Source organism: Trachurus japonicus, chromosome 4, assembly GCF_045865225.1.
Source record: "Trachurus japonicus isolate A0001 chromosome 4, Traja_1.0".
NCBI lineage: Eukaryota > Metazoa > Chordata > Actinopteri > Carangiformes > Carangidae > Trachurus > Trachurus japonicus.
In genome coordinates this window covers 3,056,971-3,081,340 of record NC_140910.1, presented here as the reverse complement: position 1 = coordinate 3,081,340, position 24,370 = coordinate 3,056,971, and the positions used below count along the sequence as shown (strand labels likewise).

General features: G+C 43.9%; 1 protein-coding gene across 6 annotated transcripts in view; it reads left to right on the top strand.

Moving 5' to 3' along the window:
- The first annotated feature begins 14,301 nt into the window (after positions 1-14,301).
- The window catches only part of dab1a (DAB adaptor protein 1a), a 95,815-nt gene continuing 85,746 nt past the window's right edge, over positions 14,302-24,370 (top strand). For all 6 annotated transcript variants that reach the window (XM_085773412.1, XM_085773410.1, XM_085773409.1 and 3 more), the window contains exon 1: positions 14,302-14,501. The gene's annotated coding sequence lies outside the window, so the exon portion shown is untranslated. The remainder of the gene's footprint in view (positions 14,502-24,370) is intronic.

Sequence of the window (24,370 nt, the reverse complement as noted above, 5' to 3'; positions counted from 1 at the left end):
TGCCATTTTATTTAAACATTTGAATTCTGAGTGTGAAATTCATGCACATACATAGTGCCCTCTTTTATTTGCACATTGGAATAAAATAGTGTCCATCCATGACATGTGCAGTACTTGCTACTTTGAGTGGCATTCTACTTCAATGTGTCAATGTTCAATGTTTTATAGATGTAAAAATGACCTCAGTGTGGTTGAACCGCAGCAGCTGTGATGTAAAATGACAATGACTCATAACTTTCATGAATTTTGAACACAGGTTAAATCAGTTTACATAGCAAATGGTGACAGTGAATAGAGTAGAATATTCAAATCCAATCTGTAATGGAGCCCTGAATACAAATGGAGACAGAGCAAATAGTACAGACTGTAATACAATGGGAGTTTTCATAAGATGTGCAGCTTTCATCTCCACACACATACACACACACACACACCACTAATCACTGAGACTGAGGTGGGACAACAGAAACACAATGACAGAGCGAAGCAGGGGGCACTGAGGCAACACACAGCAACAAGAGACGGGTGCTGCAAACGCTGCTTCAGTGTTGTGATGTGTTCTTTCTGAACCTGTTGAAAGTGAATGAGCTAACAGACAAATGGAGAGACAATAGTGTATATTATGGCCTGTTTGTTAGCATTAATTCTGCATTTAAAAGTATAATGTGTAGGAATTCCCCCCATCTAGCGGTGCGGTTGGATATCTGAACGTATTCTTGATGTTGCATTCACGTGAAATCGGGCAGACGTCAGACAGACAACAGACGCTGCATGTAACAGGATAAACAAGCCTCTATGTAAACAAGTGGTCCGCCAGCACGAGGCAAAACAATACAGGCGTGACAATATGTTGTCATGGTGATGTCGTATTGTTTACCTCACCCACGTTTTACCGGCTTTCTCTCGTGGAGTAAAATGACATCCGGTTGGTTTGCTGACGGCCGTCTGCCTGACTGCACCTGAATGCAACACCAGTGCCTCCGTCCTTCCTCACACTACACAGTGGTGACAGTTTTAACAGGCGCTACCTGGAAAACTTTCTTCCCGAGCCGACAGCTCCGCTGAGTTTCCGTGGTTACCTACGGTCACGCTGCCACTGAACGTAAAAAATGGCAACATGCAACATGGCCGCCTCGGTTCGGTGCGTCGCCCACTTATGTATTTGTAACGACTTGTAACAACTCATTCTAAGGTACAAGAAAGCTTTCATTTGTATGCAGGTGTGATTCGACTTCAGTGAAATACGTATTTATGAAAGCAATATTTGATTTTTGCTAATAAAAAGCCAAATAAGTTACATACTGGGGCTTTAAAAATCAAATGCAGAGTCACAGTTGTGGTGTTGTATTGGGAAGTTATGATACAATAATGGATTGTCTCGTTCAGAGCTCAGTGTGTCTGTGTGATATTATTATTTCAACACAACAGACTAAACTTGTTATAAGAGCGAACATTAGTTTAGCTTTGAATCCTGCAGCCCATCCACCTGCTATCAGATCTAATGTTTTCTTAGCTGTGAGCAGCCTCTTCCACCCCACAGACACACTGTGATGCTTTTATATTCCTGTCTCTCTATTTTTCTATTTATACCCACTGAGATGAGCAATGAGCCCCAGGCAGCCCTCACTCACCAACCCAGACACACATACACTCACCAAGACACAGAAACACACTTTGCTCCCTCAAACACACACACAAGTATGCACGCACACACACACCCATGCTGTGAGTTTAAGGCCGAGGTGGAGGTTACAGGGTTTCATCAACAGTGTGTCTGACCATATGAACTAATGTAATGCAGTTAGGTGTATTGTCAAGCCTCAGAAAGCACACAGAGGGCTGGAGTTCCTGCTGTGTCCTTGCCTTCAGCTGCACGGATCACAGGTAAAAATCCACTGTGAGAAAAAAAACAGTAACCTTTGCTATTACTGTACTGTAATGTTTCTCAGTCTGTGCTTACAAAGAATAAAATACAGACAAAAAAAAGTAAAAGCTATCTTGACAGACTCATCAAGCGGCACACTGGGCTAATTAAAGATTTTATAAGACATGGGCTTTTTAGTTCATAGCTGTTATCAAAAACAATTCAGTTAATGCAAGTTTTATATGAATTCATGGAATCACTTGACTCTTTATCATTATCAAAGATGTAGCAGGAGACAGTGATAGTGCAGATCTGTGGATTTGAAAGCGTATTAATTACCTCTGACAATGAAACAATACAATTAGTAGCGAACAATTAACCTGCGCGCTCTACACTGCGCTACAAAGGCAGCTCATCGTGTTAAAAACATACCTGCACTTGTGCACCTGCATGTCTCCACTCATACAGAGGGTGAAGAGAGGTGGAGTACTACTGTGTAAGTGAGCCAGTTAAAAATGAATGAAGACAACATCCATGAGAAACAGCCTGCGCTGCATTATTTACAATGTTGAGAATACACTGAAACTATGTCAGTTTGACTCATACCACCTCCTCTGCCCTCTTTTGCTCTCTCTCCCCCCTTCCCAATACACCATCACCCGTCTCTCCACACACACACAAACACACACATAAACACATCTCTTCTTAGGGGTTGTGCAAGGACTCCGTCTGATTCTCAGAGTTTACCGGAGGTTGAGCAGGGTCAGCATCATAACTCCTCAGTCTGCTGGAGCAGAGGAGAGACAGGAGTAAAGTCTAGAGCAGATCTTCAGTTCATTTTGGATTAGGTTTTTATACACTCAGAGCTTTTCTACGGAGATAAAGTGTGGATGTCCTGGTTCTGTGTGGTGAGGATTTGTCTTTGGAAGCAAACAAGGCAGCTTGAAGAGCTGCTTTGTCAGGATAGACAGGCATATGTTTTGGTTTTACATAATATTCAATGATGAGGGTTTTTTTCCCCTCACATGTACAGATTTATGAATGGCTGTAGATTCTGCAGTAATAGAGGAAGGACACGTGTAGTTGTGGCTGCAGAGGTCCAGACATTATTATTTCATTGATTCGTGGAGGTTGCATGAGTGGTACTTATGTATAATAAGGTAATATCTGTTTTTTAGCTGTATTACAGGTCTGTCAATAATATATTCTTGTGTTCCTGGATGCGTCCGACATAATACCATACCCCCTTATAAATAAAAGATGGAAGAACAGGGAACAAAGACAGATCTATGTAGATTCTTCTCTCTGGTGTGGACAGTTTCATGTCGTTCCCAGCGTCAACATGGGAACAGCGATTCATCCCCCGACAACAGTATTGTCTTGAGAACAGATGATTCTGACCCATCATCTCCACTCTGAGACGACGTGTTGTGTTTGTGTTTGAGAAGTTTTTTTCCATGAGGGTGAATTTGTGGTTCTTTAAAATACATCACAGTGTGAACTAGATAAACACACCAGTCTTCATTCAGGTGTTTGCAACATGCTTTATAATGAGGACAGGTCTCATCATAACCTCCACAGAGATTAGTTCTCTTATCTAGAGAGGATCATTATTGAGAGATTTTATACTGACATGTTGGAAACCTACATGTGACAGTTAGTGTCTAATTTCAGTTGTATGTTATTTTTTATGTAGCTGGAAAAGAAGAGGGTCTATATAGAGAGACATGGACCACATGGGTCACAGGTGTGTTGATGTGTGGTCCAATTGAACAAAAGGGGAAAGTCTGAAGGTTGTCTGAAGTTGTCTCACTGTGTGTTAGAACAGGGGAAAAGTTTAACAATTTTTAAATGTCGAAATTTTGAAATGTAGAAAATAACATCATACACTATTATTCGACAACCAAAATTAGGCTATGATAAACACACAATCTCACACACACACACACACACACACACACACACACACACACACATATAGTATATATATATATATACGTATATATACAGTTAATAAATAAATATAATGTCGCGACCTACGCCACCCTGGTCAGTAAAGTTTTATAGAACAGGCTCTAACAAGTTAGGCCTCAGGGCTGACACAGGTGCACATATTTCTATTACTGAAACCCTGGAGTCTGGTGGGATTCGCTGCCATATGGTACAATGTTTGACTCACCGGTTGCTTCCGCTCCCCACCTGTAGCTTGGTCGGCGAGCTTTCCGGGCAGGCCGGCGTCCTTCAGTGGCACCGGGCCGGCCACCAGCTCCAGCGTCCTGCGTGTGTTGACCTCCGTCCGTCGTCACGCAGTCGTGGCTTTGTCAGTTCATTTGTGTTTAGACGAGACAATAACTAAAACGATAACTCAATCTTGAAGTGAAGGGGGATTCTCCGTCAACTCCCCACGGCGGCCGCCTCGTTGCTGCACGAGATTGGCTTTTTCCCAGCATCCCTTGCTCCTTCCGCTCACGTCAGACTTAAAGCAGAAGTAAGCGATCTGGTCGTTTTGGGTAATGCTGCGTTCCAGGCAGGCTTTTGAAACCGTAAATTACAGCTTCAAGTCATGACTTACGACTTTGTAGCGTTCCAGGCAACCCACTCGTGTTTTTCCGACCTGTTTTACCTGTGAAAGTCACTATAACGGCCACTTGTAACTTCCGACCCGTGAACTCGTACCAGATCGAACTGGTACCACTTCACAGGTCGGAAAAACACGAGTTGCCTTGAATGCACCATAACGTCTTGTCAGCCGATGGAGTTAGCAGCCCCCGCCCTCGTCATGGATCTATTGGTCCTCGTCCCTACGTCACCACATTCAGGCGCATCCCTTGGCTGCACACACAGCCCTTCATGCTGTTCTCTCTCCTCATTGGATAAAACTTGTAGGATACGAGAAAAGTTTTCTCCTCGGAGCAGAGCAGAGGGACTAACAGACCCGTGTTTCGGTCCAAACACTCTACGTAAGTGATTGCTGTCGCCTGTCGGAAGATATAACTATTTAAGACTTATATTAACACAAAAATATTGCTTACTTCTGCTTTAAGCGGTCAGGTAACCAGGCAACCAATCAAAACATTACACGATATGGCAGCCCACCTTCTCAAACCTACGGAAGTGACCTCAACAATATATATATAGAGAGAGAGAGAGAGAGAGTCAGTGGAAACCCATTTGTAATCAAAAATTTTCATAAGCATCTTTCTTTAATTTCTAAGACTGCTTTCTACCATCTTCGAAACATATCTACTGTAAAGATAGACCCATTTTATCCTTACCTGATTCTGAAAAGTTGGTTCATGCTTTTATTTCAAGTAGGTTAGACTACTGCAACGCACTTTTACCAGGAGTAACAAAACAACACTTTATAAACTGCAGCTTATTCAGTATGCTGCAGCCAGAGTTTTAACAAGATGTGAACACATCACTCCGATTTTAGCATCTCTTCACTGGCTCCCAGTGAAGCAAAGAATTGATTTTAAATTTTTACTTATTGTTTTTAAAGCTCTGAATGGTGCAGCTCCTCTCTACATTTCTGACATGCTCACTTAGTACACACCAGACAGATCCCTGAGATCATCAAGTAAAGGTCTACTCACTATTCCAAGAATATATTCAAAATCAGCCCATGGCACTTTTAGTCATTATGGTCCTACTCTTTGGAATTCCCTACCTCACAAACTCAGGTCTGCCACAACAGTATCTTCTTTTAAAAGCAGACTAAAAACATTTCTTGTCTCACAAGCTTTTAGTTTTTAATTGTTTTTAAATTTGCAACATTTCCCTCTTTTTGTCTTTTATGTATTTTACGTGTATTCCTTATTTAATGTTGTGCTTTGTTTTGTGAAAGCACATTGAGTTTGCGCTTGTCGCATGAAATAAAATTGTTGTTGTTGTTGTATATAGTCCAAAATAGACACAAATCCATAAACAACATCCAACATCACATACTAACATATTTGAAAACATTATTGAAAGTTATAGAATAAACATTAAAATCCTGTTTGAAGGGGACTAAAGAAAATGCTTGATATCAATCATACTCCTGGTTTAGGCCTCTGGAGGTTAGTGTTTGGAGGGTAAAGATATAAAAGCTTTCTCTTTTTAATAGAAGACTGTTGTGGTCTCCACTTCTTCTTGGGGGGTTGTGTTATGTAGCTAACATGTGTGGTGATTTGTGTGGTGGTCCCAGCTCCCTGCAGCACATTTGCTGTATGTGGTTGTGTTGTGTATGCCGTCAACGTCAGTGAAGATGTTGTTGGTGTTTTGTCTGTTTGCATGTGTTTTCTAAAGCCACCGTACATTTGTCAGCGTGGTGCAGCTCTGTGGCCTGAGGGAGCTGCATTAACAGCTGTCATATTTACTTAGTCAAACTCCTATTGTTACTTTTTTCTATTGAGTTATTTCCAGTGCCGTCACTGTTTAAACACAATTTACATTATTCCGCATAACTTTCTTATTGTCACTCCTGTTAAATGGACAGATAAATAAAGAGGAGTTATAATATTGTCACAGGCAGACAGAAATGAGATGAACATTAGCTTCATTAACAACTATTGGAGGGAGAAAAAAACATCAGTTACTAATGTTGCTGCTAATGCTGTCACCACTGTCACCTCCACTAAGACCCTGTTAATCTGCTCCTGCTAATAAACTCCTTTAATTACTTCTCAGGCACAAATTACATTCCTATTATGTTACATGCACACATTCACAAAATACTGTAGCATTAGATTAATGTATTTGTGTGTTTGTTTTCAGCTTACACATAATTGTCCTTCACACGCACACCGGTACCAAACCAGAGGCTGCTGGGAAAACAACTGGTGGCTGTTTTAATGTATGTAAAGCCACTGGACTGGGATCAATACAGCATCACACTATTATTAGATTATCAGCAGTAGTCTGAATCAGAGACGTGTTGCAGACGCCGTACATGTATGTGCCGCCGCACTTGATGTTTGTTTGTCAGAGCAGTTCAGGATGTCAGAGCTGATGGAGTCTGATCAGCTCAGGCTGGGGTTTACATGCAGAAGCCTTTACTTCCCCATTTATTCTAACTGGTTCAAACTAGTGTATGCATGTTCACATGCTCCCGCGTCTGCATAGGCATGAAAAGTGTTAATGAAATATGATGGATCCTCCCAGAGGCAAAAGCCCTCAAAGTTACACATCCTGATGAAAAACATAAACATGTGTGACATTTCAACTCAGCACATCTTTATATCTAAGCCCCTGCGAGTTAACATGCACACACACACTCACTCGTGCACACACACACACACCAGCTCCCCTTTCCCTGTATCAACTTCACACAAGTCAACCTGTCACCTAGATTTAAGCTGTGATCGCCCTCAGCACTCCCTACCTCTCTCCCTCTCTCTCTCTGTCTGTGTTCTACCTCTCTCTCAGTTTAATAACACGAGAATACAATAAGAATAACGTGTCGCATTGTCACAGCTCCATTTGCATGTGTGTGTTTTTAGATTCACTATACTCCCCCCCCCCCAACTCATCTCTTCCCTTCTCCCCACGCTCTTTCACTCTCCTCACATGTCAGGCATTTGATATCCTGACACATCTGAGTTATTGAAGAGTGGCATGCTTTGAAAGATACGGTTCAGCTGTGGTATTTCGTCTGTAGAGGAGTATAGAGGGTGGGGTGGGGGTTGAGGGGGTAGGGGCGTTGGGGGTCTTACGATCTAGCTGTGTTCCATCTGCCTCTGCCTCCCTGCTCCTTCACTCATTCACTCACTCACACAAGGCGCCCCAGTGTTTGCAGCTAAATTAGCAGCAAGGGATACAGTAGGTAAGACAGGTCACCGTGCTCTTGTGTGTGCATTGGGGTCAGAGCTAATCTCATTCCAGTTTAGATGCGTCTCTCAAATTCACCTCCAGACGTATTGACACGTTTTCAGAGGAGACTGTGTCATTTACATGATGTTTGAATACAAGGTCATGTGACTTGAGCAAACCGCACAGTTGACGAACATCAGTGTGAGGAGATGCAGCAGCAGTTGAGATGATCTAGATGCATCTCATAGGACAATGGAGAAATCTAGCAATTGCTGTATTTCCACATCATAATAAATAGTCTGTATGTAATGTGTAAAAATATGATTATTTTGTTGAAGTTGGTTGTTACACATTAAAAGTAAAGATGAAAAGGAAAATTGAGGCTGTAAACTCATACCTCGTTGGGAGAGCCAAATTAGATTTTAAAGGGATAGTCCAACATTTTGGCAAATTTGCCTATTGCCATAATCCCTATACAGTAGTCACAGGGGTAGGTTCATTACCTTTAATTATTGGTGCATGTTGTTTTGAGATCAGCGGGGCAGAGACGCAAGCTGCTCAGTGAACACAATGGTGGTGAATGATTCAAGTTCCTCAGTCCCTCATCAAACTCATCAAATACACAATCCAACAACTCCAAAACACTCTTGTGGACAAATTGTGACCTGCACATTCACCATGCTATGAGGCAAATGCATAGCCGGAACTACATGCCAGACATGACTGCTGGCAGTGATTTCAAAAGTGCAAGTAGTTCAGAGTATTATGCTTCATGTGTCATAATGTTACATAATTATAGATTATTTCATAGCCTGGTGAATGTGCAGGTCACAACTTGTCCACGAGAGCGTTTTGAAGTTGTTGGATTGTGTATTTGATGAGTTTGATGAGAGACAGGGGAGCTGCACCGTTCACCTCCATTGTGTTCGCTGAGCAGCTTGCGTGTCTGCCCCACTGATCTCAAAAAAACATGCACCGATAATCAAAGGTAATGAACCTACTCCTATGACTATAGGGATTATGGCAATAGGTGAATTCGCCAAAATGTTGAACTGTCCCTTTAAGCCCCGCCCACCACTGCTTCCTCCGGGCTGATGGAGAGCAGCAGAGAGCAAAAAGATGTTCAGAGGAGGAAACATCAGAGAGTCTCTGCCACATGTTTGAGCCTCAGTCATAGCAGATGACATAGCAGATTTCCATTCTGATGGGTTTACCAGATTGATACCGTGGGTTTGTGATGTATGAAACCCTGGCTGCCTGAATCTGTGTTTATGTGTTCACTGCAGTTCACAGTGGAAACACACATGATTTGTCTTGATTAATCACCATGGACATGTTGCATATGACATGGTTTAGCACTTGATTGTCATTGGGGGGGTGGGAGGCTATATGATGGTGTGCCACTAACTATTAACCCTTAATGGATGTGCAGTACTGTAAAGCTACTGGACCATATGGACTGAATGAGGAGATGTTTTCTGTGATGTGCGTGTGCATACTGTGTCAATATGCCATTGGCTGAATGCATAAGCAACATCCAGAACCTGTTAATCCTCTGAGCTGCTCTATTAGCTGGATGCAGGGAATTAAAGTGTCTTTCCAGCTGCTACCTCCACTCACACTGAAGACCTGCCGTTTGTTCTGTGGTCAGGTGCTGCACTGAGCTGAGAACCATGTGCTCCAGGTTTCATCTCCACATCCTATCATATTGTTTGGGCTGTAGAGGGACAGATTACAGCCCTGGATTCCCCCTGTCATTCATATTTGACCTTGTTTTAATGCCTCTTACCCAAATCTCATGTATGTGCAGTTTAAGGGATGTTGGTCAACATGTTATGTGCTGCATGGCTTAAGGTTTTAACAAGACTTACTGTATGTCCAATCATGATCTGACTGCCATATAGTACCCTGCTGTACTCTGCTGCCATTACAGTAGCTCAGCAGTGCAGAGCTGTGCTCAGGCAATTAGAGAGCTGCCTTTGTTGCTTTTAACGAGTTTGACCCGTTTTGCTGATAATCTGCATAAATTTCCATTCTTTGTCCTCTTCTCTACTTTTCTCTCTCTGTCTCTTGCTTCCCTGTCTGTCCCAAACTTTTCTTCTTTTTATCCTCCATCTCTCTCTCTCTGTCCCTTTCTATGTGTATGTAAGAATTAAAGGACACAATGTAAAATAGTGTGTGTTTATGTGAATATAACGAGGGAGCTGTCCTTTACAGTCTCACTGGAGATTATATTCAGCTGGACAATTCCCATGGATCACCCAAAAGAGCCATGCGTATGTGTATTGATGTGATTAAATCAATTCAGATGTGTCTCTATGTGACTTGTGTGTGTGTGTGAGGAAAGGGTGAGAGGAAAGGAGGAAGAAAGCTGCTGGCTTGCCCACATGAGCATCCAGGATTTATCTGTGCAGCCATGCTGAGACAGACAGACAGGGACAGTGTGAGAGGAGGAGATAGTGAGGGAGGGAGATAGACAGGAGCACTCTGCACAGATAGAGAGGGTAAACTACAGCTCTACTTAGGCAGGAAAACAGAGCAGGAGAGGAGAAGATGAAGGAGCAGGGAGTGGTGGGGAAGAGAGGAAGGACAGAAAGGCTGAAGCGTGATGAGGTTAATGGAGAAATTTGACACAGATGATGGAAGAATCAGGATTTAATATGTTTAGACAAAACAAATATGTTGCTATCAAGTCCCAGGAAGTTAAAAGTAAAGATTAGAAGAACACATTTATTGAACAGTGCACTTGTTTGCCAGGGCAGGTCTTCCATGGTGGCACAGGGGGGCACCTGCCCCCCCTGCAATCTGATTGGCCACCCTGTGTGCCCCCCCAATGGTCATTGACTTGTGGCAATGTCAATCATTGTGTAAAGCTCTTTCCCACTTCCATGTTCACTGTAAAGAGCTATAAGCACTAACTTCTGACTAAGGCTCGACTCTGTACAGCAAACATCCCAGTGTTCTGTGTACAGTAGGAAATAAAGAAAACTGTGTACGATTGTTATTGTTCTCAATTTGACCATTTGAGTCATGCTTGTTCTGGTTATTCTGCATAACTGACTGACTCTTACACAAAACACTGAGATGTTTATTGTACAGAGCTGAGCTCTAACTACTGGGTACGAGTATAAGATATTGATGTTCACTTTGAGAATTTATTGTGTTGCTTATTCTGCTAAGACTTCTTATTTATAAGAGTTAATTATTGATTGGTTATAATTTTAATATTGACAAGTGGAAAATGGAAAGGTCATATGCATCTTCCTTACAAGGTGAAAGATTCAATGTGGCCAATAAAAGCAAGATGAAGACATGTAAACAGTGTGTAACTGTACAATATAAATATTCAAGAGAGCGATCAGTGGCAGCCTTCATTTTTGTTACTTTTGGTCGCCCCCCCCCAGATTCACTGTTGTTACCCCTTGTGCCCCCCACCAGAAAATACTCTGGACCCGCCCCTGTTACCAACCACCAAAAAAAAAACACATCAAAAGAAGGTTTTTACAGCACAACCTGTGGATTTACAGCAGCCAGCATCCAAACTGAAATCATAGCACATCTTTCAGCTAATGAAGCCAGTGGTGGAGCCGGTACAAGCCTCCACTCTATTTCATGTTTATGAACCGCTGCATAATTTCATGCGGGCTGAATACATTTTCCATCTACAGCACCTCTTTCTTTTATATGTAGAACTGAGTTACATTTGTAAAATTATCTGTTTGGAGTTGTTCTGCTTTATGACATGTTGTTTAAGTGGTAAAACATCTACTCACGTTGTTTTGTTTTGGGTTTTTTTTTTGGGGGGGGGCCTTTAAAAGTCTGGTTCTGACTCCATGGTGGTAAACAGTAATGTGGCGATGACAAGAGACTGGGGAGGGATTATACATAAAGAACAGTTCAGAACAGCTCATTAAAAAAATGTATAAGAAATGAGAGTGAACTAGTTCTTTCTGATCTGTGTGAGCTGAGCTTTGAGCTACGGTACTACACCGCCTATTGCTCTCTGGGTAGCCAGACTAACCAGCAGTGATGCAAGGACTGGCAGGTTCCAGGTGTTGGTGTTGATGTGATCCCACCAGAGAGACAGTGACCCCCAATTTCCACATTCTCCATCTCCACTCCGCTCCGTCTACGTTGCGCACGCTGGAGCAATTCGCTCCCATTGAAGTCAGTCGGAGCATTTCCACAGCGTCCGTCTCCAGTCCGTTACAGCTGCTGCAGTCCAGCAGAAATATGCAGCAGGTCTATTTTTGCCGGATCACGCAGCCATGCATCAATCCACGTCAATTAGGCCTTGTTCAGACTGCAGCACTAATCAGATTTTTTGGCAAATCTGATCAGGATCCGATCTCACTGACTGACAGTCCACATTACATGTTGCAAGTGATCAGGTCTGATCTTCATGTGTCCATGTTGCATGTCTCATCCACACTGGTTTCTACAGTAACAAGCTATGCCCACAAACAAACAATCAAACAGAATGGGTGACATGGAACTGTGTGTGTCCCAAGTCGTTATGTGGATGTAAATAAACTGATAATTGCGCGAAAGCGACAGAAACGGAGGCGACTGCTGAGCTGTGCCGCCTTCCATGCTACAATGGCCGACCAGCGATGCCTTCTCTCTCTCCGGAATTACGTTGTCCATCTTGTGTTGCGCTGCGAGTGACTCACAAGACGCTTCCAAATCCTATTTGAGAAACGACACCGATCGCATTCAATCAGATCTCTACGAACCGAATTGCATTTGACACCACCTCCGTATGCGGTTTGAATGCATTTCGGAAAAAATCTGATCTCATGTGGTTTTTGGCTGTTCAGACTGTCAGGAAATCAAACTAGATACAATCTGGATATGGCAAAAATCCGATTTGGAGTGTGAACACGGCCTTAGATCACCCCACACAGGAAGTCATATTTCAAAATTCAACACAACGGATCAATTTCTGATCGTAAAATCATCACTTTGTCAACATTAGTTTCACCTGCTGGCTCAAGCAACAAGTTGTCAGTCAGAGGGATAGGCCTACAACACACCCGTTCAACAAGAACACAGAAATAAAGTAAAAAAAGAAATCACAGTAATGAGTAATGTTGAACAGAATATCAACCTCATTAAGGCAAAGTGATCTGTTGTTTACATCACAATAGCTTTTAGTTCTCTGGTCTCCAGCTGCTCTGGGCTCCGGAGACGGATCAGAGACACATCGCATCTGATGGGCGAGAGTTTGCTCCGTCGGTCGGAGCTAAACCACAATGACGATGAAATGGAGTGGAGATGGAGTGTGTGGAAATTGGGGGTGATCCACAAAACCTGGTTCCAATAACAGACCCAATAGTCTTTAGGCTCGTCAGATTCCCGAGCACCACACAGACAGTATACACAATAGCTGTGGACTTAAATGTGTGTGATGTTGCATTGAGTTGTGTGGCCACCTTGACAAAAATCCAACTAAATTTAAACTAACATCACATAACATTTATATTGTGATTTTTTATGTGGGAGAGAGAAATATTCCCTAACCTACATCCCTGTTTGAATACAGAAGAGAAGGGGATTTACTGTTGAGAGCCTTCCAGTCTTTGCAGAGATCAGAGGAATTGTGTCCACACTGAGGCTCCTAAACTCCTGACAGCAGCACTCCACATCCGGAGAGGAGGATGATCTGAGGCCAGGAAGTGTGGGAGAAAGGGAGAGGAGGAGGCGCTGGGACAAATAAGTGAAAAGAAGAGGTGTGGATTAAGGGGGAGTGGGTGAGGGGGTAGCTGAGAAGTGTTAACGCTTGACGGAGAAAGCAGGAGAACCATGAAATGGCAAAATACTGTGATTCAGTCTCACGTAACCTTTTTTTCCTTTTGTCTTTTTAATCCACAAACAACAGTAACAAAGCAGAAATCTCTGACTGTCTCTAGGCCTCTAGGAATGCTGTGTTTTTTTGTTTTATGTTCATTCATTGTTAACTTTATGCGTTGAGCGTGCCCCCGCTCCCAGAGCAAGACAGTTACACTCCACGGTGAGTTTGCCAAGTCTATGACTCACACAGATGCGTAGACACGATTTTGGCTGCACGACTTAACAGCAGGTGGCTAACCAATCAATGGTCTACGCTGAATGACTGACGCTTTCGTGTATTCATGACTCAGTGAGTGCGTGTTTTTTCATGTGGCCTATTACTGTGTGTGTGTAGATAAAGTGATGCTGGTGAACTCTGGGCAGCACAGTGATTCACAAGTTTTCATCTCAAACCTCAGTCCATCCACCGGCCCCTCCTCCTCCTCCTCAGTCTGACACTTCCTCTCCTCATCACTTCTTGCTGCTTGTACTCTTGTTAATATACATTTTCTAAATCCTCCACCACCACCCAGTGCTTTCCTTCCTCTACCCCCCCCACCTCAGCCCCACTCCTTGAAAGCTGGAAATCAGGACAGTTCAGCAGTGGAGGGGTTAAGACGAACCCGGCCTTGTGATTGGCTGCCGGCCGGCGGTCTGAACCAGCCTACAGAAAAGAGGTAACCAGGCAACCTCAGAGAGGGAGAGAGGGAGAGAGGAAAGAAGAAGAAGAAGAGGGGGCAGAGGAGCGAAGAGGGGGGGAAGAGAAGAGCGCGCTGAAAGAAGCCTGGCATAGTTTTGTGGGGATTGTGCAAAAGAAGAGGAAGAGGAAAAAAAAAGATGTAAGGAAGCTCGTTGCGCTCTCACAGGGATGGAAAACTGGATTACTACTGTCCCTGCCGCAACACGCTGTGGATGTCTGAGTGAAGCAGGAGCAGATACACGGGAATGAATGGATTCTAAAGCCTTTTCTGCAAAATGGGAACTAACTGCTCGTTTTCGCTGTAGTGCAAAGGTAAGTAAGTGTGTGTGTGTGCGCGCGAGTCCGAGTCCGAGTCCGAGCCGGGGCGCAGCAGCAGCGCAAGTGGCGGCTCGTGGCGCCGCTCCCGCGCTCAGCGTGGACTTTTCACTGTGTGATAGTTAGTGCACTGCGTTTGGACCCGAGTGGAGCCTGTGGATTCACCGCTGCTGCTGCTGCTGCTGCTGCTGTCGCTGCGATGAATTATCTATCGCTGCTGCTGCTGCTGCATCGGGCTTTTAGTGTGCACTGTGCACCGGGCGGTTGTTGGGGAGGGGGGGTCAACCCCCCTTTGAAATTGTGGTCAGAGGTTGAGTGTGTTTGTGTGTCTGTGTGGTGTTAGGCGGGAGGATCGACAGTGGTTTTTTGCTGCATTTGGCATCTGTCTCCTCAGTGTGTGTGTGTGTGTGTGTGTGTGTGTGTGCGTCTCAGGGCGTCCGTCTGTCGGAGCCTCGGCACCGCCAGAGAAAATGGTTCAGTGTAAAGTGATGAGACCGTGGCAAGTTTCTATGCTGCGTCTCTACGTGCACTTCAACGTGCTCTGGTTGCCTGATGACTCTGTGTGTGTATATGTGTGTGTGTGTATAAGTGTGTGTTTGACGGCTCCTCTGCCCCACTCCCCCCAGCAGAAAGCAGAGTGTAATGTAGCCTGTGCTGTGCTGTGTGTGCTCCTCCATGGTGACTTTAGTGTAACCTTATTATACTGCTCATCATACATGATGTATCTGTGTCCCTTCACAGTGATCTGAGTCTTCAGTGGTGCGTTTGGTGACCTTTTCTCTTCTGCCTCATAGTTTGGTCTGTTTTTTTTCTGTTTTTTTCTCTTCCAGAGCAGGAGCACACACACCTTTAAAAAAAAACATCTTTCATGTTTGTGAGTCCGGCCGGGCTCACTAACTGGTCAGTGTACTGTCACTGATGTGTGGGGCTCTGGCCACTTAGCTCACAATGGGAGTCAGGTGAAATGAAGTGCAACACGGCACAGTGGAGGTTCTGCAGATGCTGATGAGGTGTTGGAGAGGGAACGTAGCCAGAGGTGTGGAGGCTCGGGCCAGTTCTCTGTCAATGGGTTTGATGGAGAGAGAGAGGGATAGAGAGAGCGACAGGAGGGAAGGAGCTAGTGTGAATGGGCGACCCGGTCAGTTTGCTTTGGGGGGCCCAGGCTCTGCTGCAGCTAAAAGCCGCATTAATCATGAGGCTGTGGTGCTCTGCAGACCCTCACTCTCTGCTCTCTCTCTCTCTCTCTCTCTCCCTCTGTCTTGCACACAAGCTGCATCAGTCAGAGCAGATGTTGCAGATATGTATGTTTAATATATCTGTGTCAGGCTTTAAATTCTACTCCATAAAAAACGCTACTCGTGACAATTTGTTGGGTTTGATCAGAAATGCCAAATCAGTGTGTTACGCACAAGCGCTCCAGCCACCTGCATGTGTGTGTATAATGGATGAGTATTACTCAGCAACTGTCCCCGGCAGTGATTTGAGCACTTCTAAATCATGGTACTGTATCGTAGGCTACAGCACAGCAGGTGGAAACACAGGCCATGAAGCAGGCTCAGATTTTACAGGGAAAAGATGCGTAAATATTACAAATGCGTCTGCAAAAGGGTAAAATACAACATCGAAAAGTACAGTAGTTTAAAACCACTTCCAACTTTCAGCAGTGCATATAGTAGTCTATCAATAAATCTCTTTTTTGCTTGTTCTTTACAACTGTTTCTCATTTCTCTTTAGCTGTAAAAGCAGGGTTTTATTTCTACCAGTGCTGCTGCTTTAATAGCTGGAGGTTCTGAATACTTCTTCCACTCCTGCCAAGCAGACCTCTTAATTCTGCCTGTATGGACCCAGCAGGCGACTCCAGGTCGTCATAGAAACCCACTGAGAATTGTGGGGAAACTCTCAAAGAAAACACTAATGAAGGCTCTCTTTCTCCCTCCTTCAGTCCTCATGTCCGTCTGCTCTGTCTGCAGCCTTCCCTTTCTCTCTCTCCGTCCACACAGTGCAGCCTGCCTCCTGCAATTTATGCGTTTCCTCTGCTCTATAGCGGGTCTTGTGTCTGTGCAGCAGTAGACAATGCTCCTGAATGAACCAACGTTGGACTAAATCTTTAAACAGAAAAGAAGGGATCTCTTTCAGGCTGCCGTAGTTTGACATCAAGAAATCATTTGGAAGCCGGAGCTTACTGTTCCCGTTCCTAAGGTTTTTCACAGCCTTTTGCTGAAGTGGAGTTGTAACTTTGAATTTGTGCTTCAGCTGGAGACATGGCGTACCTCTGATATCAAGAAAGCCCCCCTTTTTTTTTCACAGAATAGTTTTAGGCAGCACAGAAACTGAATCGTGTAAATGTCTGTAAGGAGCCACCTGCAAAGAATGACAGAGCTCAAGGTTTTATTTGAACTGTGTAAAGTTTGACTAAAGGCAACGGGTACTTCAGGAGTAAGGGAGGCCATTAAGCACATCATGGTGTGGTGGGATCTAGTCTGATGTGTCCCCTACAAACCACAAGATACGAACCCTACTGTGGATCATGTGCCAAGAACAACGCCACCTGAGATTTTAATCATCCAATGAGAATCTGACAGGAACCCAACACCAAGCTTTGTGACAAACTAAAAAGTAAAAACATCATAAATTGGCCAAATCGCTCCCACAACCCGTTCTACTGTAACCTTGTCATTCACATGGCTGCCTATTTTGCCATGGTACCCCAATGACACTTGTTGCTATGGATACAATTCAACACCACAATAAGTTTGACAGCCTATTCAGGGTACCTGCTCGGCTCGGCTGTGTCTCAGTGGCATTTCTTCAAATTAGCTCTGGTGAAAACAATGAGGCGGCAGCTGCAGCCGAATTAAACTTGTGCATGTAGATAAGTGACATTCACCAGGTCCCCCGCCTTCATTACTACTCTCTTCCTGTTTGATTCCTGATGGGGAGCTTTTCTCTGTGCACTACACCATGTCAGTGCAGTGAATATTGTTGTTCTTTTTGGTACAACTGTGCATCAGTCCTCTTCCTCAGACCTTGCCTATGCCGCTTTTTCTCTGTAGCCAGCCATGTAGATTCACTCATTACTTTAAAGGGATAGTTCAACATTTTGGCAAATTGGCCCATTATAGTCTTAGCAGTAGGTTCGTTACCTTTAATTGTCAGTGCAAGCTGTTTTTAGAACGGTGGAGCAGAGCCGCGAGCTGCTCAGAGCTACGCTACGGAGGCTAATGGGATTTCTCGGTTTCCTTCATCAAACTCATCTAATACTAGGGATGCACATTTTGAATTTTTTTTCTCACCGATAACCGACGCTTGTTAACCGATTATTAACCGTTAACTGATAAGATTAAGAATCTTGTGGCGCACGGCAAAAAAAAAAAAAAAATTGTTTCAATTTTTTTTTTTTTCTTTTTTTTTGCCGTTAAATACACACGTGCGCTGGAGGTTAGATCGTCCAATGTAGAACTGTTTTTATAAAGTGCAGCCAAACACCAGGCTGAAGGAACAGCAGAGCTCCTCTGACAGCTCCTCTGTGGAGCTGCAGGAGAGCTGCAGGTGAACCGGCTGGAGAGCAGCCACGTCCTCTTTTTTTTTTTTTTTTTCCAGCGCCGTTGTTACAGGTGATTCACATCTATGTCCGTGTAGCTACATTTATTGTCTGATCTTCCTTCATGGCGGCTGCTGCACATACTGTCAGTCCTCCTGTGGAACTTTTTGCTGCGAAATATGACTGAAGGCAGTGAACTCTGCACGTGTCGACACGCCCCCATGAGTTGACGACATAAGGAGCTAATAAAATAAATAAATAACCGATAGTATTAATCGGTCAAAGTTCTTGTTATCGGTTAACGGTTAAACGGTTAATCATGTGCATCCCTATCTAATACACAATCCAACAACTCCAAAATGCTCTGGTGGAGTTGTGACCTGCACATTCAACACGCTATGAGATAATAACGGAACAGAGTTGTTTTCAAGGCAAATGCAGAGACTGCTTGCCGAAAAACTGCACCTGACGGGAATGCATATCAGCGGTTTTGCATGAAAACAACTCTGTCACTCTGTTGGATTGTGTATTTGATGAGTTTGATGAGGGAAACCAAGAAATCCCATTAGCCTCCGTGGCGTAGCTCTGAGCAGCTCGTGGTTTTGCTCCACCGTTCTAAAAACAGCTTGCACCGACAATTAAAGGTAACACACCTACTCCTAAGACTATAGGGATTATGGCAATGGGCCAATTTGCCAAAATGTTGAACTACCCCTTTAAGCTCCTCTTGTCTTTCCTACCTGTGCATCGTAGTCAGAGGAGAGCAGAGAGGAAGACGTGGCAGTGAAACCTGTTCCTGCTCTGCTGAGGCTCTTTAAACAGATTGTAACATGTTAAATATTGGTATTTTTTTCCAGTGGGGGGTTCCACTGGCCCAGAGAGGGAGCCAGGGAGAATTGACTGGCTCTTGGCCGACCGCCCTCACCATTGATCCACATTCCTTGTGTGTGACATTCTCTCAGATATAATTGGCACTGAAGATATCTTTACAGCTCATTGGGAGTGTGTGTGTTTGTGTGTATGTGTAAGTGTGTGGGTGTACAACATTTCTTGCCCTTATTTGCTGTAAAGGAAATGGGATGTGTGTTTGTGATACCTGGCAAATCAATACACACACACACACCACACACACACACATCTCAAAGATACCAGATGTGCATACAACTGCCATTAGCACTAAATCATGATTACCTCTTGCAGCCTGTAATCTGTGATCTTCTTAAAACACTCACAATCTACCCACACCACAGGGATTAGCATCTGCAGACACAACAACAGCACGCACATGCACACACACACACACACACACACACACACACACACACACACACACACATGCACACACTGTAGTGATATTTGACCACAAAGAGACAGCTGCATGGATTTAGCATGCCACAGAGGTTATGCATATTAGGTATGAATCTTATTAGGTCATGAATCACTTTCCATCACTGAACAGGAACAGTAACAGTCACAGTGTGATCATAAAAGTGTGCAGAACATACAGATGGAGCACGATGCCCTCTGATGGACTGTGCCAACCTCACACATGTACCTTCACACTGAAAGTCAACAAACAACCACAGCAATCGCTTTATTTTTTCGTCATTCACACCCGGTCTCCTCGTGGCCCACTGCTTTTCTGTTCTTAATCACTGTTCCACATCTTTGCCCTCATTGTGTCCTCTCTGTGCCTCTGCCTCTCCATCTCTGCTGTTCCTACACCACTGATACACTCCTCTTTCTCTCTCTCTCCCTCTCTCTCTCTCTTTCTGTCTCTGTCTTTTCCCCTATCCCCCCTTCTTCTTCTCCTTCTTCTCTCTCTTTGCCTACAGAGTAGCTTCAGGGATCCTCTTATTTCAGATGAGATGCTGATCATGGAACAGAGACTCTTAAGTTCTCTCTGTTTTTCTCGGCTCATATTCACATCACCATTGTTATTGCTTTTTTTTTTTCTTTCTTCTACACATCGGCTGGTTCTCCTGCTCTCTATCTCTCTCTCTCTCCCTCTCTCCTTCCTCTAGCGAGCATCACTTTGGGGTGAAATCACAAAGGTGTTCACTTTGTTAATGAGTTTTCACAGCAAACAAAAGCACTTTACAGCACGTGCGCACACACACACATACAGAGGCGTGCGGCTCAGTGGAGACACAGCACATTAACACTTCAATTAATTTAACGCTTTACATTCTCATTCCCCCAGAAGTCAGGATCCCTGACCACCCACCTCCCTTCAACCACACACACACACACACACACAGACACACACACACAGACACGCAGACGCGCGCCTCAGCAGAATTACATGCTCCTGGTGACATTTCAGGAGCCGGAGAGAAAACAGAAAACAAAGCTTCATAAATTACATTTTAATTTGTGTTCTGTGCCTTTTCATGCAGCCGCGTGCAGACGAGAGGAGAAGCCTGCTCCTGTACACTGCTCTTTATTCAAGGAATACAATAGATAATGAATGCATGTACAGCACGGAGGACGGCAGGACGACAGTGAGCTCTGGGTTTTGCTGGGGGGGGGTTTGTTAGCGACACTTCCCTGTGGAGCAGCTCCACTGACTTCCACACTCTCTGAGAGACTACAACAAAGTTAGAGGAAGAAAAGGACGGAGACGGGAACGGGAAGATTTTTCCTCTGAGGATTTTCTCTTTATATACCTCCCCCTTTTTCTTTCTCTCTTTGTGTCTCTTGCTTTCTCTCTATCTCTGCTTTTTCTTCGGCTGCTCGCTAATGAATTTTTAACCATCCCATGATTCTCCCCTTTGTCTCTCTCTTACACTGTGTTTGTAAAGACGAGCCGCCGTCTTCATTCCATGTGACCCACAACGGTGTTTGACACACCACAGTAACTTATTACATGGCAGGAGCAGCGCAGCACTTTTACTCATGTGGACGTGACTTGGCCTTTTTTGACCCCGTCTTGTTTTGAAAGACAAGATGCTGGTAACCTAATGCAGCTCTTTGTAGGTGGCGGTAGGGCTGCCCTGTGTGCCAAACATCTGTTAACACAGATGACACACACTGAGAGAGAGGGAGAGGGAGAGGGAGAGGGAGAGAGAGAGGGAGAGGGAGAGGGAGAGGGGCTGAGTTTGGCATCTGTGTCCAGGACAGAGGATCCGTCCTCAGGCCAGAGCCAGATCACAAGCTGCCTCCCTGGAGCATCTGCTGCAGACCACTTGGCTCACAGAGGCAGAGTGAGGGTGCCCTCGCACACACATTCATCTGTGCTACACACAACTCCTCACTCACTCACAGATTTGTGTGCTCACGGCAACGCTGCACTCGCGTGTCGCACCCGAGCACTTTGGTGATCACAGAGTGGAGTTTTATGTGGCTTCACGGGTCATGAAATCTGCTCCACCTATAAAGCAAGTTAAGTATCAATTAAGGTAGAAACATAAAAATGATCAAAATGAGATCCATGTCTTCATGCGGCATTAAAGCAGCAGTGGATAAAGCTGTTTAAAGAGAGTTTTTATTTTCTTTATGTATATTTTTGCTTACTGTCTACCTGTAACTGATCTGGTACTGTAGCTATACAAGCAGCTCAGGTACTACATGTTTTGTTGCCATAGTAACTAAAAATATAATTTAAAAAAGGATAAAACATCGATTTCTTTGTACATCCTAAGATAGAAAAAAAAAAAACAGTGACAAACAAAATGTTTGTGTGTAAAAAGAAAATGAAGTGAGCTTAAGAGAAAGGAAAGCTGAGAGGAGGTGAAGGCCGAGGTGAGGAATAACTTGAAGCCGTTCAATGTCAGTGGTGCTGCAGAGCTGTGAGTGGCCATTTCCCTGCTCAGCCTCGGCCATTTATCCTCCGCAACACACACACACTCATGCAAAACCTTGGATGCACACTGCGATTCTCTTTGCCCATCGCACTGCCTCCCACTGTGGACACACACACACACACACTAACTCACACTCGCACTCTTTGGGTCATTCCCGCTCATTGTGCATGTAAGGAGCAGACTGAATGCAGCCTGTCATGCCTCCCCTCAGTGTCTCCAGAGGCCATGTTTTGGACCTGCTGTGCTGAGGTCAGTCACTTTGACCACTGCAGCCACCTCCAGCAGAGAAAGAGTGGGGGTGGGGGGGCACATTATGACTCGACAGACCTAATGTATTTAAAACTAGGTTTCTAGGTTGTGTGTATGTGGAGAGCAACAGTGGAGGTCAGGACTGTCATATTATCACCAAAGTTAAAGGTTGCTACAACTTTTTCATTAAACTATTCATTTTTCAAAAATAATACATCCATCTGGAGGGGTGCAGAATATTTAAGTATTATTTGAACAGAATTTTTTTTTATAGTATGGCTACAGAAATGAGATTGTGATAGCTCTGTGGAGAAATGGCATTGTGCTAATGCTAATGCTAACTAATGGTCAGGTGGTACTGTAACGTTTCTGGTGCAGGCGTGATGCTGAGCCTGCAGGTTTGTCGGTTCGTCTGCAGGTGAGTTAGTGTGAAATGATTCAGATGCGTTTCCAGTCCGCTGTCAACACTGGAGCTGCTGCTCGTTACATACGGTTAGCATTAGCTTAGCTTTAGCTAGTACAATTGAAACTAGTGGTGTTTTTTGTGGCCCCTAGGATTGTCATCACCTTTCTCCCCTATGCTACGGCCCCGACTCTAGTGATCTGCCAATAAAATCACCCCTGAACATTTATTTCTTTGGAAAGTAGCTGTCTTATACTGTACCTCCAGGTTACAGACATGTTTTGTTTGTCTACATACGTATGCGGCTTAAAGGATAAAACATCGGATTAAAGTGAAAGTTACAGGTTACTGTGACCTCACATTTTTGGTGATTGGTCAGAAATGTGAGGTGATGACATTTTATGTCCAAATGGTACTTCACTGTGATCTGTAAAATTATCCTTTATCCACACAGCTTATCCTGGAGTAAGTCCCAGCTGACAGTGGGCGAGGGCGGTACAATACACTCTGGACAGGTCACCAGTCTATCACAGGGCCGACATATAGAGACAAACAAGGTTACACACTTAAACTCACACCTAAGGGCACTTTTAGAGTCACCAATTTACCTGCATGGAAGAACATGAAAATGCAACATGCCTGGCTGCTGGATGGCAGGTAGGGCTGTCACCATCAAGACATTTTAGTTGATGATTAATTACCTTAAAAGTAATTGCAATTAACGATTTAACTTTTTCTGCTTGTCAAACTTTTGCAGCATTTCTTTAAATGCTGGATTTTTAACCGTATTGCATTTCTTTGGCTATATATGGCGTTACACTGTCTGTTAACGTGCGCCATCTGGTACTGTCATGTTTATCTTTAGACACTCATCTGAAAGCTTCAGGAATAGCCAATTGCCTAAACAGAACTGCGGCTGTCTTTCCAAGATCGCCGAATGAGGTGGGGTGGTAGATCTTTAAATGTTTTTTTTTTTAATTTGTGGTATTAGCGCCTTTGACCGCCTCCTCTAAGTTATTGGGCTCTCCTTTTTCATTTGGCTTAAAACCAAAATGTGCCCACAGCCGTGCTGTGGTGTTTGGCTTTGCGACTAAATCCACAAGGTTGTCAAATATTGGAAATTAATCACTTCGAGATAAACAGTTTCTGGTGCTAATTCTCCACTCATGTGTCATTAAGCCATAGCAGAAGAAGGGGGCGCATCGAGATGATGTCATTAAAAGAGCAACAGTCACATCTCAGGAGGTGCAAAACGAGGTGGAAATAGTAAAGAAAATGTGACATTTCTGTTAGTTTGATCCAGCTGCTTTTATACAGATGAATGGAAACCATTTTGACCATTATGCAAATGATTATGGTCAGCAACCCAACCCAATATTTCCTGCAACTTAAGTGGTTGGTGAAGGCGTAAGCTACAACTGTGAGGTGGTATGTCTAGTTTTTAAACATGCACTTATCACATTTACAAGCTGTTGCATTATATTCATTATCAGTTTGAGAGTAGCCTCAGTAATGTGCTGTAGCATGGGACTGCAAATTGTTCCATACATCAGTGTATTCACAAAAAGAGAAACCAGACAAAGAAACATAGTTTACTTAATACATTTATATGTAATGTTGTTAATGGCTTCCTACTCACAGCTCCTTCCTAATGACCCACCGTATAACCCTCTAGTGTGAGTAATATTTCCTCAGTTTTAAATGTTGTTTACTGGCAGCCATGTAAGAGGATTTGACCCACAGACACATAAATACACATTAGGAATAAAGATAAAATGAATTAGTCTTCACTTCACTGCTGGGAATTTCCAGCTCACATCAGCCCTGAGCTAGTTAGCATGGCTTTGTGCTTCAGATTGAGCTGTAA